This window comes from Mirounga angustirostris, unplaced genomic scaffold, assembly GCF_029215605.1.
Source record: "Mirounga angustirostris isolate CCGP_5_RB_7025 unplaced genomic scaffold, mMirAng1.0.hap1 SCAF_2, whole genome shotgun sequence".
In the NCBI taxonomy this organism is placed as follows: domain Eukaryota; kingdom Metazoa; phylum Chordata; class Mammalia; order Carnivora; family Phocidae; genus Mirounga; species Mirounga angustirostris.
In genome coordinates, this window is record NW_026991710.1 from 68,230,366 (window position 1) to 68,250,454 (window position 20,089).

The 20,089-nt window shown below is 37.3% G+C and overlaps 1 pseudogene; it reads right to left on the reverse strand.

The window, feature by feature from the left end:
* Positions 1-15,618: 15,618 nt before the first annotated feature.
* Positions 15,619-15,828, reverse strand: LOC123847587 (NADH dehydrogenase [ubiquinone] 1 alpha subcomplex subunit 1-like; annotated as a pseudogene).
* Between the last annotated feature and the right edge of the window lie 4,261 nt (positions 15,829-20,089).

Below are 20,089 nucleotides of genomic sequence, written 5' to 3' on the forward strand. Positions count from 1 at the left end.
CTGCCTAACTACTCACCCATGGATAACCCAGCCCCAGATGAATACCAGTGAACTGTGTGGAAGTGAGCAGCCCATTTCTATGTTTTCATACCTGCAAACAGCTGTGCCATGGGGCTGGAGACCTGAAATATTCATCTTTCAAATAGGGAATCTTTTTCAGAGTCTAAGGAAGGTCAGGTGGCAAACAAAAGTTTTGATGCTCTCTGATTCATCTTGTGTGGAAAGAGATATGGGATGAAAATAAATATATTTGAAGGCTACTGTAAGTCTTTCAGGCCACAGAGGGGAATGTGACCCACTGAGATGAGCTGAATCAGATCCCAGGAGCCTGAGGTCTCATACTGAGTTAGTGTGTCAGAGTGTCTTCTTCATATTCCTTTTCACATATTTACTAGGAAAAAAACTTGGTTCCACCTAAGGTAAACCAGATACAAATCAGTGCTTTTGTAATTATGTTTTCCCACATAATAGAAGGGATTTGCCTCCTAAACAGACAGGAGAGAAGATCAAGGATGCTGTCTGCTATTTAGAGAAGTTTTTTGTCACTTGGAAATATTTTTACTTCTTTTTGGTTCTCCAGAATGGTGCAGTTGTCTATGTTTTGTTGTAAGCATATCTGTGTTTTTATTATAGTTCAATGGTTAAGGAAGGTGGCTGTTGGCAGCTATAATATTCTTGTTTCTTTCCTCAGGGGACTGGTTGGAGGCATTGTTCTTGGTTATTTACAGAAGTCTTACATTGGTAGTGGCTGCCAAGAAATAAAGGACATCATTATTTAGAAAACTTATTAAATACTTGTGACATGTATTGTTTTATACTTCCTCGAAGGAAAAGATGACTATTCACTAAATAATTTAATAGAATACCCTTACAAAAAATACCATAAAATCAATCAGACCGGGCGCCTGGGTGGCTCAGTTGGTTAAGCGACTGCCTTCGGCTCAGGTCATGATCCTGGAGTCCCTGGATCGAGTCCCGCATCGGGCTCCCTGCTCAGCAGGGAGTCTGCTTCTCCCTCTGACCCTCCTCCCTCTCAAGTGCTCTCTCTCTCTCATTCTCTCTGTCTCAAATAAATAAATAAAATCTTTAAAAAAAAATCAATCAGACCTTTGTTTCAACTCTCCTTACTTATTTATAATACATTTACATTAGCTATAGAAACTGAACAAAAAAATTTTTTTTTGCTTTGCCAAATTAGTTTCTAGGAAGTTCAAGCATTAGGAAATAACAAAAAGGTTAGTAGATACGCCATAAAAAGGAAAACTGTAGTACAGGTAATGGGAAGTTTTCAGAGAAAACTTGTAGGAAAGGAAATTATGCTCAATATTTTATAAGCTTCTTGTCTTCACAGGGGGTGAGATTTGTTTCCTTTAATTCCCGCTCTTGGATCCTAGTTCTACTCTCTGGAGCTACATGGAATATGTCCAGTTCTTCCCCCCATTAGTAGCCCTCCATCTATTTGAGAGCTGCCGTCATTTTTTTTAAGAGTAGGTCATGTTGTCACATTTGCATGATCAGGATGCAGGTATGCACATGCGTGCCCATGCACTTCTAATACCGTGTACGTAGAAACATAAAATTTGTCATGTATATTCATATTTATAAGTTTTGTTAGCACTACATGCTATTAGACAAATGATATCATTTTAGATAATTACTCTTGGAAATAATTTTTATGCCTTGGTCAACTCTTTCCTTTTCCGTTTTGCCTCTTCTCAGTAATTAGGAGGACATAAATGTATTCCACATGTGTTTCCACCCATTTCTTTGAGTCAAGGTGTAGTTGGAGGATTCAGGAATAGAAGTTTTCCTAATTCTCTGATGGCCTTCAGAAACCAAACTGTTAACTCTCCTCTCCTATCCTGAGAGACTTCTTGACTCATCAAGTCTTCTTTTTGGAATCTGAAGACTAGTACGACCCAACATCATTATTGCCTCATTGACTTTACTTATTTTTAGCAATGTCTGAATATGCAGCTTAGAGATGAATTGAGCTTAGAGATGAATATGCAGCTTAGAGATGAATTGCAAGGCATGCTTCTTCACAAAGAAGAAGCAGTTCAGTTCCCAGAGACTCAGGCAATAACTACTGATTATTTTTGGGAAGCCCAGCCCCATCAAATGGGGTGCAACTCCCCTCTCATTCACCCACTACTCCCATTTTGTTGTACTAAACCCATTTAAAAGTTTCATCTCTGGATTTTATAAGGCTGCAACTGGCTCTGATTTTTAGGACAGGTAGTTTTTGAAGGAAGTTTTAGTTTCTAACAACTCTTTGAAGTTAAGTAATACATGTAAGGTGAGGGATTGTTTTTGAATAAAGTTATGTGATAATATTCAAAAGGAAGAAGGTCATTTGCCTCAGAAGTAGAGGGCAGTGATAGCTCAATACCTCTGTGAATTTAAAAATTATTAAGAAATTACAGAGAGAAGACATTTGCATTCTTAGAAATGTAACTTAGAGAATCAATTGTGTTTGGGTCAATTTTACGTGATTGCAATTACTTATAAGTTACTCTAATGTACAAAAAATTAAGAGGGGTGGATATGTACCCTGACTTAAAAGAAAAAGGACCTTTATGTAAGGATGTAGCAGCCATGTAACATCAATTTTGACTTTTTACCAACTCTTGGATATATAGTTATTAGTGGTAAGCTAATTCTCCTCAGTCGTGGGAACTGTGAAGGGAGCCCTCAAGATATCTTGGCTTTGCTCCTAGACATCTAGGAACTATGGCACAGAGACAGAGTTGAAAAAAGGTTCACATTATAGATCATACAGCCAGACTGCTTGAATACAAATCCTGGTTCCGTCACTTGTTAGTTGCAAGTTTTTGGGCAACTAACTTAGCCTTGCATTCATCTATAAACTAGCACTAATAATAGTTCCTATTTCACAGGATTTTTTTCATGAAGAGTAGATGAATTAATATTTGTAAATTACTTAGAGCCTATAGTTGGTGCTGTATAGCTATTTATAAAATAAAATAATAAAATAAAATGAGAGAACCATGATAATCTTCTCTGTCTGAAAAAGACTTGGGTGTGATGACCTTTAACTTCCACATGCTACCATAGGGACTTTTTTTTTTTAGTTTTGGAATTAAGTTGCCAGATGTGATTTTTGTGTTGTAACTTAGCTCTCTCCTATCAGGTTATATCTCCTGGATGAAGTTTTCTAGGTCCATCATTATATCTAAGAAGAAACTGACACAAAAACAACTCAATAGATGGTCCATTTTCACAGTCATGGAGAGCTAAGGTTTGGCTTACAGGCACCAAGATATGTCTTTGACAGTGAAATAATAATTTAATGTTTATTAAATATCTTGGGGGGCAAAAGATTTTATGGTGCCAATATCCAGTTTGATTATTTTTTAACTGATTATTTGACTAAATCAAGTAACTAAATTGGCTTGGTTTATTTGGGTAATATGTAAAGAACTAATCTCGGAGAATGAGTTCTTTTTTTTTTTTTAAGATTTTATTTATTTATTTGAGACAGAGAGAATTAGAGAGAGAGAGAGAGAGAAAAAGAGCTCATGAGAGGGGGGAGGGTCCTAGGGAGAAGCAGACTCCCTGCCGAGCAGGGAGCCCGATGCGGGACTCAATCCAGGGACTCCAGGATCATGACCTGAGCTGAAGGCAGTCACTTAACCAACTGAGCCCCCCAGACGCCCTTGGAGAATGAGTTCTAATTAGTCCAATAACAGTGTTGGAAATAGATTTAAGAAATTCTGAAATTAAATCCTGTCTTGAATTTCTGAAGTAGTGGTTTCCACTTTTAGGTTTTGGAATTTGTAATTATTCAGATCTATGATAAAAGTACAGCTAATGAAGGGGGGGAAATTGGAGGGGGAGACGAACCATGAGAGACTATGGACTCTGAGAAACAAACTGAGGGTTCTAGAGGGGAGAGGGGTGGGGGAATAGGTTAGCCTGGTGATGGGTATTAAGGAGGGCACATTCTGCATGGAGCACTGGGTGTTATATGCAAACAATGAATCATGGAACACTACATCAAAAACTAATGATGTAATGTATGGTGATTAACATAACATAATTTAAAAAAAGTACAACTATAACCTTTTAGGAAGATATAGACAGAATCTGTGGGGAAATGTATGCTGTAAGTCTGAGGCATTAGGAAAAACCTATTAGAGACCTTGAATACTTAGCTTTTTCTATGTAATACATTGCTCTAAATTATATTGACCCTCTCTCAAAAGTACATGCACTTTGAGGAGCTTTCCGTAGTAGTGATGATATAAGCTTCTTGGTCACTATTTTGCAAGTAAGGAAGTTTTTCTACCTCAGAAGTTCTGAGGAATCAAGTGTATTTTATCAGCCCTGAAAAACACCACATTCAGGAGAAATGAGTGAGGTCAGGGAGGAAAAAAAAGAAAAAAAGAACACAATACCTTCACTTCCACCAAAAACAAAACAAACATAAATGAGTTGAAGACCCATAAAATTCAATTTATTAGAACTTATTGTGTTCCTGCTATTCACAATGACCATACAAGGAATGGAATATGTAATTATTAATAAAAAACTAACAAGAATTAATAGACTATAGTTCTGACCATGGAAAAAAATCTTCTAATACAGTCCGGAAGGCTGGCATACAAAATTAACAGCATCTTGTGATATATTCTATAAGAGAGCTGACCAGGGACCAGGAGAAACAAAGAGCCAAATTAAGCTTTCCAGGGGAGACAGTATTTGAGCTGGACCTTATGGGATGATATATGTCAAAAATAGGTAAAGAAAGGAAAATATGTACAAAGGATAGAGATGGAATGAATACTGAATATTTGTGAAATGAGGATTAGCTTAGTTTTTAGGGAAGGCGGAGGTTGGGAGAGTAATTGAAGATGTGGCTGGTAAGATAGGATGAGGTTAGGTTATACATGGCCATGTATTGCCAGACAAAGAATTTGGGGGGCTTATCTTCCAGGCAATGAGAGTGCCACAGAAGTGTCTTATCACATAAGAATTTATGTTGTATTAAAAAACTCTAGCTATAGAGAATTAACTGGCATTTTCCCTATGAAGTCTCTCAGCCATTTAAGGTATGCATGTTTGTTCTAGTACATTGTTTTTCATATTTAAACTGCCAAAGAGAAAGATAGGGTATTTTTTTTTTCAGACCACATTTTAAAAAGATCATTTAAGATCATTTTACACATTTGCAAATACTGACTTTTTTTTCTCTGCTCAATATTAAAGAAAATGGCACTGGTAGTTTAAAAAGGTATAAGGGGCACCTGGGTGGCTTAGTCAGTTAAGCACCCATTCCTTTCTTTCTCTAAAACAAAAGGTATACTAAGTAAGTTCAGATACCTTTAAAAGAAATTTCTATGTTTTAGCTTTAAAATATTAGCTTTCTTTTTCTAGATGAGGAAAGTACTGTCAAATCTACCTTTGCCAAATCTCTTAGAACTCTAACACAAGAAAGATGTTAATTCGTCTTCTTAGTGATTGTTCTGCTAAAACACTTCTGCTAGCATCATTTGGTTCTAGCAATCCATGGTCAAGAAGAATCCTATAAACTTCTTTTCCAAGATGAAGTTGTAAGTTTGGATTATTTCTAGAGTAAGTAGGTAGGGAGTTAGACTTACGTTTTCATCCTGTCTCCATTTTTCTGAGTTTTACTTATGGCCAATCACTGTCCTTTACTGTAGCCCGAGTAGTTCTTTCCCCATAACTATGCAGTGGAGCTTATAACTATATTTTGGGTCTTTTTCTGATCTAGGTCTCTCATTTGATGTTACTTATTCTAAGGCAGTTTCAAAGCAGTCTAGAAGTTGGTGATCCTTTTGGGAGATATCACCTGAATACTTAGAGTTCAAAGAGCAAAGATTTGAAAACAATAGCAGTGCCACGAGTCGACTTCTGTTATAGACTATGAGGGTATTATATTCAAGGTTGAGCAAATATCTCATGGTTTGAGTACTGAATATGACTCAGAAAAATGCAAAAGAAAAGGTCCTGAATTATTTTTTTACTCCAAATTTTTTTCTCACTCCAAATTTTTATCAACTTTTTCAAGATATAATTTATATACACAATAAAAGCCACTACTTTTAAGTTCATGGTTAGGGAGCTGAAAAATACGTACACTTGTGTAACCACCACCAAAATCAACCGGGAGGACATTTTTATCATCCCAAAACATTCTCTCATGACCCTTCTAGAAACAATTTTTATTTAAATTCTAGTTAGTAAACATGTAGTGTAATATTGGTTTCAGGAGTAGAATTTAGTGATTCATCACTTACATATAACACACAGTGCTCATCATAACAGGTCTCATGTACCTTTTCAATCAAACTCCTACCTTCAGCTTTAGTCAACCACTAGTCACTATAGACAGGATTTGCCTTTTCTGGAATTAACTTTAAATGGAAATATAGAATGCATACTCTTTTGTGTCTAGCTTCTTTTACTAAGCATGTTTTTGAGATTCACCTGTGTGTGAATCAATAGCTTGTTCCTATTTATTGTTGGGTAGTATTTAGTTTTATGGATATGCCAATATATGTTTACCCATTCACTTATTGATGGATATTTGGATTATTTCAAGTTTACTGTTACAAATAAACCTGCTTTGAATATGCATGTATAATTCTTTGTGTGGACATAAGGTTTCATTTTTCCTGGGTGAATATCTAGGAGTAGAATTGCTATATCATCTAGTAAGTGTTTAATTTTGTGAGAAATTGCTAAATTGTTTTCTAAAGTAATTGTACCATTTTATACATTGAGAAGTATGTGAGCATTCCACTTGCTCCACATCCTTCACGATATTTGCAATTGCCAGTAATTTTAATGTTAGGCACTCTAATATTTAGTGATACCGTATTGTATTTTAATTGGCATTTCATAATATTGCGCATATTTTCAGATTCTTATTGGTCATTTACATTTGCCTGGTTTTCAATTAGGTTGTCTTGTTAATATACTTAATTACATCAATTGATTTTCCTTTCTTTTCTTTTTTTTAAATATTTTATTTATTTGAGAGAGAGAGAGAGCACGAGCTCATGCACAAGTGGGGGAGAGGCAGAGGGAGAGGGAGAAGCAGACTCCCCGCTGATCAGGGAGCCAGATGTGGGACTCGATCCCAGGGCCCTGTAATCATGACCTGAGCCAAAGGCAGACGCTTAACTGACTGAGCTACCCAGGCACCCCTGATTTTCTAATGTTAACCCAAATTTACATTCCTGGGATTAACCCCATTTAGTCATGATTTTATCCTTTTAAAAATTATTATTATAATTTATTTGCATATATTTTAAAAAGATTTTAATCTATGTTTATGAGAAATAATAATCTGAAGTTTTCTTACAATATGTCTTTTTTGATTTTGTTTTTGTGGTAATATTGGCTTTTGAGTTTAGAATAGCTTTTAATCTATGCTTAATTTAGACCTACTACTATAGCATTACCCTTCTGGATATTCTTCTTAATCCCCAGGTATTCAAGGACACAACTCTTTGGCTAGCCAAAACTCAAATGTTTCCTAGTGCCATATGTGCTCTTGTTCAGATCTCAGCTGCCAGGTTATTTGTCCTGACTTGTGGAATTCTACTTATGTATCATGGCTTTGTATTCACCAAGGGTGGAGGAGGCCCCTATGTGTTTTTCTGGAGCTCTAGCTTTGTGGAGCTTTCCTCTCTAAACTTCTGCCCTTCAAATTCCAGCTACCCATCTTCACTTCACACAGATCTCTGTCTTCCTAACTCAGTTAGATGTCTCTGCTTTGCTTCGGATCCTCCTCCCTGTACCATGGCTTAGATAGTGCCTTGAGGTACAAAGTTGGGAAGATTGTAGGGACCACCTCATTTGTTTCCCCTTTTGCAATGATCAGCATTTTATATGCTGCCTGTTGTCTAATGTCTGAACATAGTTGTTGAGTCTATTTTGTCCAGTTTTCTAGTTGTTTACTGTGAGGGGATAAGTCTTTTTCCCTTTACTCTATCATGGTCAGAGGCAGAATTCAGTGTCCTACTTTTTGTTGTTGTTGAAAACCAATTGAGTTAAGCGCAATGTCTGATCCTGCACTCTTTGGATAGAGTGAATGAAACACCACATGAATGAATAAAGCCCTGGGTATTTTTTCTAATTGAGGGGCAATATGTGCCTTCTTATTTGAAAGAGGCCACAAATAGGCATGCATTCATCAGTTGGACACTCACTGAATCCAAAACCAGTTTGGTCAAATGACAAGGCTTAGAAACACGACTGAGACCTCTTAAGAGTTGGCTATTTGCTTAAAGACCCAGATATTATTTACAAAATGATGAAAGAGTTTTTGGCTCATATATATGTTTTAATCTAGTTAGAGTTATTTGAACACAATTTTCCTACCTTCTGAAACAGTACATGAATATCAACCAGGAAAACACCCAATGTACTTGGATTTATGAAGCTCAATTTTATATAATTTTAACAGTAAGCCTAAGTTAGGAGTGAGGAGGAGAACTGAGGCTGGTATGCCCCAAAGAGAAACACTGCCATATTATTTTATGGGCTCGGAATATAAAAAATTGGTTTAATCAGGTATTATAAAGATGACCCTTAAGGTCAACATTATGAGGTCATATATTTTACAATCATGATTTTTAATTATGATGACAAATGGTATAACTTACCCATATGTCTATTCCCTTTCATGACTAGCTTGAAGTTAGATTTTAGCCTGTAATCATAAACTATTGAAGTACATTTGTCTTTTTTTTTTTAAAGATTTTTATTTATTTATTTGTCAGAGAGAGAGAGAACACAAGCAAGGGGAGCAGCAGAGGGAGAGGGAGAAGCATGCTCCTCACTGAGCAAGGAGCCTGATGTGGGACTCAATCCCAGGACCCTGGAATCATGACCTGAGCTGAAGGCAGACGCTGAACGACTGAGCCACCCAGGCGTCCCACATTTGTCTTTTTAGGAGGCAGACTATTGACTTTGGCCTCTGAGCTGCAGAGTACACCAACCACTAGTTATTTTGTGTATTGCTGACATTGAGGTATAATGAGAATATAGTTTGAAAAGTATTAACGGGCTTTTCTCTTTTGCCTTTTTGAATATAAGACCTTTGCCTAGTTTTCTGGGGGTAGACATCACCTGGGACTATATTAGGAACTGATAACACAGAATACAAAGAGATCGGCCTAGTTAATATTCACCTTCTGACATGCAAAATAAAGTTATGTTACATGTTAGGCTTTTAAATCCTACCATAGCCTTGAAAAAGGGTTTTCCAAATTCCTTTATTCCCTCGTTTAGCAAATTAAAACTAAGTTTGAAGGACTCTGCTCATAATTCTTTCCAACAGTATAAAAAGGACACTCCTTCCTTCTATGAGAAGCCTTCTCTGATATGAGGAAGACATGACATAAGGGAAATAGAAGAAAGCTCTTTCTCCACAAGGGTGGTCCAGGTATTTGCATGAAGAAGATCGGAAAGAAAAGAAGATATCAAAGCACTTTGGCAGTGTGTCCCAGTTTCCTTTTGGGGCCTAGGTAGGAGTCAAACTCAGGGCCTTGTTAAATTTAAGAGATTCAAGAGAGTTAGTATTTATTTGGGTGTCCGGAGGAGGCTACACACATTAAAGTTGGGATGTACCATTGTTAAAATGGATACCTTGAAATTTACAAATCCTGGGCAGAGAGTCAGGAGGTGTTGCAAGGGGCAAGGTGATCCCAATAACATAGGCTGGAGTGGACAACTCAACCTCGGTTCAGGTAGAGGAGGAGCTATAGACTCAGGGGTTGCAGTCTTCAAGAATTGAAAGCAGACTGAGTGGGTGCTGGTTAGATGGCTGATGATCCCTGAGTCCTTCTAGAGCCAGAGGACTGGATCATGAATCACCAACTGTAAACTTCAGCAAAAGAGGCCAGCAGGACTCAGAGTGGCAAGGTCAACCAAGGCCATATCCCTTTAGAACAGTGGACAACAGGGAGCATATGTTTGAGGATTAGCAGGAAGTTATTTTTACCAATGCCAAGGGAACCACAATGCACACAGAGACATCTATGTGGCACGCTCTACCTTTCTCTACTCATGCAGATTCCTTAGAGAGGAAGTTAGCTAGAAGAGGAGAATATTGGAAACACTGAGAATTTTTATTCAGAGAAAATAGATTTGGTGTGGATTCAATCCTAAATCTGTAGCTCAAATCTGGATTAGAGAGTTAATTAATTTTTTCCCCTAACTAGGGGGCCAACCACAGGGATTATTTGTGGATGGAAGTTTGTTAGAATGAAATGAAAAAGCTTCATTTGCTCTGCATGTTTAACCTGAATTTAAAAAATCACTTTAAGGGGCGCCTGGGTGGCTCAATCGTTGGGCATCTGCCTTCGACTCAGGTCATGATCCCAGGGTTCTGGGATCGAGCCTCACATGGGGCTCCCTGCTCCGCGGGAAGCCTGCTTCTCCCTCTCCCACTCCCACTCCCCCTGCTTGTGTTCCCTCTCTCGCTGTGTCTCTCTCTGTCAAATAAATAAAATCTTCTAAAAAATCACTTTAATTCATGGTTTATAATTTTGGTGTAGATTTTAGACAAATTATTTTCATTTATCTGACTTTTCATTGAAAACAGAAATCTAAAATGTACAAATTTCTCTTTGAAATACTATGGCAGATTCAGCAAACATGCATAAGTGCTATCATCTGCCGCTCCTCTACACCTTGTTGCTCCCATTCTTCAGTCATACCCACAGTACCATCACTCATCAGTCAGAAGATTGTTTTTTACTGAGACGGGAAAGAGGCTGTCCAAGTTTTTCAATATAGCACTCTAGGTAGCAACCATTAATTGCTCAAAGTTGGTGGAGGGAAGACATTTCTTAGGCATTCCTGTACAATAAGGAACTGAAAGATCATGAATATATAGTCTCTGCCCGGATGTGAATAATTTTTTTTTTGGATGTGAATAATTTTTAATCCAAAAGATAAAGCATATGTAGAAGTTGACTAGCAAACTAGGTAGCATATAATATAGGATGTGTAAATGGTGCAGTAAATACTACAGGATTTCCCACAAGGAATAGAAAACTGGAGCCTGAGGGCATCAAAGAAATGTTTATAAAAGATGTGGTTCTTCAGAAGCACTGTGAAGGAATTTGGAGAGCTGGAGAGGATAAAGGAGGAAATCCAGTGATACTGTGTGTGGTTCTCAAATTCCCGGGTACTCTAGAATAAGGCAAGTATGCATTGTGAAAAGCATGTAACAATTTGGGTTCAAAAGCCCATTGTACCACTTACCAACTGTGTGAACTTGGACAAGTGACTTCAGCTCTTTAAATCCATTGCCTCATTTGTGACAATGCGAATGATAATAAGGAAATCATAGTATTTTGAGGATTAAATGAAATAACTTGGAAGGCACTAAGGTCAGTGCCTGGTGCATAGCTCAACAATGTAATTTAACTCCACTTCCTTTCTGTTCATCATTGCCTTTCATCTCCTTTGACTCAGCAAGTTTCTTTTATAGATTTTGTTCCACATAGACTCTTCCCCTTTCATTATTACCTTGTATGACACTCTTCAGATTCCTATTATGTGAAAAATTCAGGAAGGGTCATTTAAAATAAATGCTTCTAGAAGGAACCACAAAACCAAGAGTACTTAATTTAACTGTCACAGATTTAAATAAACGTAACACTTCACATTTTACATTTCACAAGGTCTACCTTAAACCCTCAATACAATATGCTTTCTCATACGTAGAATCATGAAAATGATTGCATGTGCTAGGGACATTGTGTTAAGGACATTCCAGTTTCTTATCATCTGCAAATATGGTTACTATATTTTGTTGGCTATTTTCTATTCAAATTGCACGCATATAGGGGTTTCAATCCTGGGTAATTTAGTCACGTGGCTCTTGTCATTATGCTGTTGGGTCAAAGAAACCTGAGCTCAGCTGTAGCATTCGGTTTTCTTCTTCCTAGCCCTCAGGCTAAAGTGGAAGTGAGGAGTTATGCACATGTGGAATGAATGAATTTGAGATGAGATTATAATTAATTGGATGATGTAATTCCACATTATCAGTTTTTCTGCTGGAAACAAGAACCCACCTGCATTCTGAACACCTGTATGGTGATCCACAAATGGTAAAAATTATGTTTCTTATGTGTTTTGGAGAATGGTTGTGGAACTTGGTGACTTGCCAACAAATTTAACAGTTTATAGTTAAAGAGGTGTTATGTGCAGTATAGCAAATTGGGTTATGGATTGGCAAGTCTCTCTCTCTCATTCTCTCTCTCCCCCTCCCCATCTCCCTCTCTCTCTCTCTCTGTGTCTCTAATTGCTGCCAAGGTGCCAAGGATATAGAAACTAAAGGAAGTGAGGTAATTACACGAGCAGAAACAAGAACAGTATTTTTAGTAAGATTTCCTCTTGCCCCTGGATTCTTTATACTTGTGACATTCCTGACCGGATCCTGCTAGGGTTGGGAAAGAGGCTGAATTCTTGCTACTTCCCTGTTGTTTTTCTGTTTAAGTCTACATCTCATTATTGACACAAATACTCTAGGTGCTTCTGTTTAGGAACTGTTTAAATACATCAGGTTCTTCTAGTTCATGAACCAAATTCAGAACTAGCAATGTTAACTGGGGTGGAAAATGGATTTGGTGCCTGAGTGTCTCTCGAAAATAACTCCGCCTGTGGCTTCCAAATGTCCCAGAATATGTCTCCCGAAATTATTATTAGATACTTTCCTCTTTTTACCAATATATCTGGGGCCTCCTGGGAGTTGAAGGATGAGGTTATCCTGCTGAGAGGATGGTACAAGTTATGAGAACCACTAAGAATTTGCAGTTTGTCAATTGGTTAATGTTAGCTGTCTTCTGAGATCAAAGGCTCAGAAAGATACAGACTTGAGAGTCTCTGGGCTCACTTGCAGTTTTGGATTTTTTTCTCTTGGTATCAGTAAGACCGAGGCCTTATTCTTAGGATGTCTTCAGTTTATCACATGCTCAGGATGGTTAGAGTTCTAGCATTGATCCCTGGAACAGTGGCTCCCAAGTGCTGGTCTAAAGACCAGTATCTGTCAGTGTCAAGGGTTCCACTGGTCCAAAGTCAGTTGGAAAAAATGTTGGGTTTGCATATTTATGGGGGAAATTTTAGGGCTCTATGAGATCCAAAAATCAGGCAATTATTGCCCTATAGCATAGTAGGGCAAATGAATAACAAGATTAAAAGGATCCAGCTACATTTTAACTCATCTATACAGTAGCTGAAAAAATCTAACAGGGCAAATTGTAAAATCAGCAGCTACTCTGTTCTTTTCTCAGCACAGAGAAAGCAAGATATTCTTTAAGCATTGGGATGTCAAATATTGACCAGCAACATTGGTCACTGTCAGAAAATAGGATGAAAGGTAAATTAGATATTTTATATTTTGTGTATATAAAAATAAAGATAGATGACCATGGGTAACTCTATTTAGAGAAATTGCTTGGGAAATTTACCTAGGGGAGGTGAATGCTAGGGAGGGGTTTTATAAGAATAATTTTTTTTTACTTTGATATATTTATATATTGTAATATGCTTGCTGATATAGTGATATTTATCACATTACATTATTGTACAATATTATTGTCTCATTCATCATACTGTGCATTAGATCTCTATGGTTTACTTACTACTCATTACAGGTTTGTACATTTAAACACCATCACTCTTGGGGCGCCTGGGTGGCTCAGGCGGTTAAGCTGCTGCCTTTGGCTCGGGTCATGATCCCAGAGTCCTGGGATGGAGCCCCATATCAGGCTCCCTGCTCAGCGGAGAGCCTGCTTCTCCCTCTCCCTGCTACTGTGCCTACTTGTGCTCTCTTTCTAACTCTCTGTTAAATAAATAAATAAAATCTTAAAAAAAAATAATAAACACCATCGCTCTTATCCCCCACCCCATCCCTTGGTAGCTACCATTTTACTCTGTTTTTCACAGGTGTAATTTTTTTAGATTCCACATATAAGTGATATCATACACTACTTGTGTTTCTATCTGACTTATCTCACTTAGCATAATGTGCTTAAGGCCTATCCACGTTGTTGCAAATGGTAGGATATCATTCATTCTCATGGCTGGATAATATCCATTGTAAATATATACCACATTTTTTAAAAAAGATTTTATTTATTTATTTGAGAGAGATAGTGAGAGAGAGCATGAGCAGGGGGCAGGGTAGAGGGAGAGGGAGAAGCAGACTCCTCGCTGAGCAGGGAACTCGACAGAGGGCCCTATCCCAGGAACCCAGGATCATGACCTGAGCTGAAGGTAGACGCTTAACCGACTGAGCCACCCAAGCGCTCCTATACCACAATTTTTTTTAGCCATTCAACTATTGATGGACATTTGGGTTGTTTCCATAGCTTGGCTATTGTGAATAATGCTGCAATGAACATGGAAGTGCATATATTTTGTCAAAATCTTGTTTTCATCTCCTTTGGGCAGACGTGGAATTGCTGAATCACATGGTATTTCTAATTTTAGTTTTTTGAGGAAACTTCGTCTTGTTTTCCATAGTGGCTGGACCAGTTTACATTCCCACCAACAATGTGTAAGTGTTCCCCTTCACTACATCCTTGCCAGCACATGTCTCTTGTCTTCTTGATGATATCCATTCTACCAGGTATGAGGTGATATCTCACTGTGGTTTTGATTTACATTTCCCTGATGATTAGTGATACTGAGCATCTTTTCATGTGTCTCTTGGCCATTTTCATGTCCTCTTTAGAGAAATGTCTATTTAATTCTTCTGCCCATTTTTAATTGAGTTGTATGTTTCTTTGTTATTGAGTGAACCAATTTCTTTATATATTTTGTATATTAATTCCTTATTCAATATATAGTTTGCAAAATTTTTCTCCCAGTCTGTAGGCTGTCTTTTCATTTTGTTAATTGTTTTTTTGCTTGTTTGTTTGTGTGTGTGTGAGTTTTGGGTTTGTTTTTGTTTTTTGTTTTTCTGTGCAAAAGCTTTTGAGTTTGATGTAGTTTCACTTGTTGACTTTTTTCTTCTGTTGTTTGTGTTTTTGGAGTCACACCTCCCAAAATGATTGCCAAGACCAATATTGATGATCTTCTTTCCTATGTTTTCCTCTAGGAGCTTTTATGTTTAAGTCTTTGATCCATTTTGAGTTAATTCTTATGAGTGATGTGAGATAGGGGTCCAGTGTCATTGTTCTGCATGTGTTTCTCCAGTTTTCCCTGTACCATTTGTTGAAGAGACTATCCTTTCCTCATCAGGTATTCTTGGCTCCCTGATCAGATATTAGTTGACTGTACATGCCAGGGTTTAATTCTGGGATCTTTATTCCATTCCATTGGCCAATGTGTCTATTTTTGTGCTACTATTTTTATTACTATGGTTTTCTAGTAGAGTTCAAATCTGGAAAGCATGATACCTCTGGCTTTGTTCCTTTTTCTCAGGATTGTTTTTGCTATTCAGGGTCTTTTGAGGTTTCACAGAAATTTTAGGATTGTTTCCTTTATTTTTATTTTTTTACTTCTTTGTTGTTTTTATTATGTGCTACATTAATACACATAACCTGTTAGAAGGGGTAGATGAGCATAACCAAGTTATTTTTCACCAGTCAGAAAAAGGCTTCCTTAATCAATATTCTCTCAACCCTTTGACACATGGTAATGATTAACTCCAGAGACATGCCTATCTCTGCATCAAACCCCACTGATGTGGATATAGGCAACCCTTTTTTTCTTGCCCCCGTTACTGAACCTGTGGATGTGTGCAGTGACTATGCCAGCGATGACCAAGCACACGGCTGTGACGCTGATCCCGGGCAGAATCTTGAACCACATTACACTGCCATTGCCAGGACCTAAAGGTGACCCGGCCAGTTCTGTTTCTTTTATTTCTGTAAAGAATGCCTTTGGTATTTTGATAAGTATTGTGCTGAATCTGTAGATGGCTTTTAAGTATTGTGCTGAATTGTAGATGGCTTTGGGTAGTATGGTCATTTAAAAAATATTAATTCTTCTGATCCATGGACATGGGATGCATTTCCATTTGCTTATTGTCTTCTTTGATTTCTTTCAGCTAAGTTTTATAGTTTTCATCGTACAGGTCTTTCACTTCTTGATTAAATTTGTTCATAAGTATTTTATTGTTTTTGATATTATTGTGAATGGATGGTTTTCTTTAGTTCTTTTTAAGATGTTTCATCATTAGTGTAAAGGCATGTAATTTATTTCTGTATTTTTAAAAAGTTTTTATTTTAATTCCAGTTAGTTAACATAGTGCTAGATCAGTTTCAGGTGTACAGTATAGGAATTTAACACTTCCATACATCACCCTGTGCTCATCACGACAAGTGCCCTCCTTAATCTTCATCACCTATATAACCCCCCCCACACTTCCCCTCTGGTAACCATCAGTTTGTTTTCTATAGTTAAGAATCTGTTTCTTGGTTTGCCTCTCTCTCTCTCCCCTTTTTTTTCCTTTGCTGGTTTGTTTTGTTTTTTAAATTCCACATATTAGTGAAATCATATGGTATTTGTCTTTCTCTGACTGACTTATTTAGCTTAGCATAATACTCCCTAGCTCCATCCATGTCGTTGCAAATGACAAGATTTCATTCTTTTTTATGGCTGAGTAATATTCCATTGTATATATATGCCACCTCTTCTTTATCCATTTATTCAGCCAATGGATGCTTGGGCTGTTTCCATAACATGGCTATTATAGATAATGCTGCTATAAACATGGGGGTGCATGTATCTTTTTGAATTAGTATTTTTGTGTTCTTTGTTTAAATACCTAGTAGTGCAATTGCTGGATCATAGCATAGTTTCATTTTTAACTTTTTGCAGAACCTCCATAGTGTGTTCTAGAGTGGCTGCACCAGTTTGCATTCCCACCAACAGTGCAAGAGTGTTCCCCTTTCTCTACATCCTCACCAACACCTGTTGTTTCTTTTTTTTTGATTTTTGTTGTTGATTTTTGCCATTCTGATAGGTGTGAAGTGATATCTCATTGTAGTTTTGAATTGTATTTCCCTGATGTTGAGTGATGTTGAGCATCTTTTCATGTGTTTGTTGGTCATCTGTATGTCTTCTTTGAAAAAATGTCTATTCATGTCTTTTGTCCATTTTTAAATTGGATTATTTGTTTTTTGGGTGTTGAATTTTTAAGTTATTTATGTATTTGGATACTAATCCTTTATCAGATATGTCATTTGCAAATACCTTCTCCCATTCAGTAGGTTGCTGTTTAGTTTTGTTGGTTGTTTCCTTCGCTGTGCAGAAGCTTTTTATTTTGATGAAGCCGCAATGGTTTATTTTTGCTTTGTTTCCCTTGCCTTAGGAGGTATATCTAGAAAGAAGTTGCTACTGCTAATGTCAAAGAGGTTACTACCTGTGTTCTTCTCTAGTATTTTATGGTTCCAGGTATCACATTTAAGTCTTTAATCTATTTTGAATTTATTTTTGTATATGGTATAATAAAGTGATCCAGTTTCATTCTTTTGCCTGTTGCTGTCGAGTTTTCCCAACACAATTTGTTGAAGAAAATCTTTTTTTCCATTGAATATTCTTTCCCGCTTTATGGAAGATTAATTGACTGTATAGTTGTGGGTTCCTTTCTGGGTTTACTATTCTGTTCTATTGATCTATGTGTTTATTTTTTTGCCAGTACATACGATTTTTTTTTTTTCACTTATAAGAACAGGTGGCTGTAATTTGCCCACCTCTGTTCTAGATACAAGTCCTTTTATTAGATACATGTTGGGCAAATATTTCCTCCCATCTGTAGCCTTCATTTTCTTTTTCTTTTTTTTATTATTATGTTAAGTTAATCGCCATACATTACATCATTAGTTTTTGATGTAGTGTTCCATGATTCATTGTTTGCATATAACACCCAGTGCTCAATTCAGTACATGCCCTCTTTAATATGCATCACCAGGCTAACCCATCCCCCCACCTCTCCCCTCTAGAACCCTCAGTTTGTTTCTCAGAGTCCATAGTCTCTCATGGTTCGTCTCCCCCTCCGATTCCCTGCCCTTCATTTTTCCCTTCCTGCTATCTTCTTCTTTTTTTTTTTTTTTTAACATATAATGTATTATTTGTTCCAGAGATACAGGTCTGTGATTCAACAGTCTTACACAATTCACAGCACTCACCATAGCACATACCCTCCCAATGTCTATCACCCAGCCACCCCGTGCCTCCCACCCCCCACCACTCCGCAACCCTCCGTTTGTTTCCTGAGATTAAGAATTCCTCATATCAGTGAGGTCATATGATACATGTCTTTCTCTGATTGACTTATTTCGCTCAGCATAATACCCTCCAGTTCCATCCATGTTGTTGCAAATGGCAAGATTTCATTCATTTTGATGGCTGCATAATATTCCATTGTGTATATATACACCAAATCTTCTTTATTCATTCATCTGTCGATGGACATCTTGGCTCTTTCCATAGTTTGGCTGTTGTGGACATTGCTGCTATAAACATCGGGGTGCACATACCCCTCCGGATCCCTACATTTGTATCTTTGGGGTATATACCCAGTAGTGCAATTGCTGGGTCATATGGTAGCTCTATTTTCAACTTTTTGAGGAACCTCCATACTGTTTTCCAGAGTAGCTGCACCAGCTTGCATTCCCACCAACAGCGTAGGAGGTTTCCCCTTTCTCCACATCCTCACCAACATCTGTCATTTCCTGACTTGTTAATTTTAGCCATTCTGACTGGTGTGAGGTGGTATCTCATTGAGGTTTTGATTTGGATTTCCCTGATGCCGAGTGATGTTGAGCACTTTTTCATGTGCCTGTTGGTCATTTGGATGTCTTCTTTGGAGAAATGTCTGTTCATGTCTTCTGCCCATTTCCTGATTGGATCATTTGTTCTTTGGGTGTTGAGTTTGATATGTTCTTTATAGATTTTGGATACTAGCCCTTCATCTGATATGTCATTTGCAAAAATCTTCTCCCATTCTGTCGGTCATCTTTTGGTTTTGTTGATTGTTTCTTTTGCTGTGCAAAAGCTTTTTATCTTGATGAAGTCCCAATAGTTCTTTTTTGCCCTTGCTTCCCTTGCCTTTGGCGATGTTTCTAGGAAGAAGTTGCTGCGGCTGAGGTTGAAGAGGTTGCTGCCTGTGTTCTCCTTTAGGACTCCTGTCTCAAATTTAGGTCTTTCAACCATTTTGAGTTTATTTTTGTGTGTGGTGTAAGGAAATGGTCCAGTTTCATTCTTCTGCATGTGGCTGTCCGTACGATTTTGATCACTACAGCTTTGTAATATAACTTGAAGTCTGGAATTGTGATTCCTTCAGATTTGCTTTTCTATTTTAAGGTTGCTTTGGCTATTTGGGGTCTTTTGTGGTTCCATGCAAATTTTAGGATTGTTCGTTCTAGCTCTGTGGAAAAAAATGCTGTTAGTATTTTGATAAGGATTGCACTTAATGTATAAATTGCTTTGGGTAGTATAGATAATTTACCAATATTTGTTCTCCCAATCCATGAACATGGGATGTTTTTCTATTTCCTTGTGTCATCTTCAGTTTCTTTTATCAGTGTTCTATAGTTTTCAGAGTACAGGTCTTTCAACTCTTTGGTCAGATTTATTCCTAGATATCTTATTGTTTTTGGTGCTATTGTAAATGGGATGGATTACTTGATTTCTCTTTCTGCTTCTTCATTATTGGTGTATAGATATGCAACAGATTTCTGCATGTTGATTTTATATCCTACAACTTTATTGAATTTGTTTATCAGTTTTAGCAATATTTTTGATGGAGTCTTTTGGGATTTCTATATAGAGTATCCTGTCATCTGCAAATAGTGAAAGCTTTACTACTTCCTTGCTGATTTGGATGCCTTTTATTTCTTTTTGTTATTTCATTGCTGTGGCTAGGACTTCCAATATTATGTTAAATAAGAGATGAGAGAAGACATCCCTGTCTTGTTCCTGACTGTAGAGAAAAAGCTCTCAGTTTTTCCCCATGAGGATGATATTAGCTGTGGGTTTTTTATATATTGGCCTTATTATGTTAAGATATGTTCCATGTAAGCTTAGTTTGTTGAGGATTTTCATCATGAAGGGATGTTGTACTTTG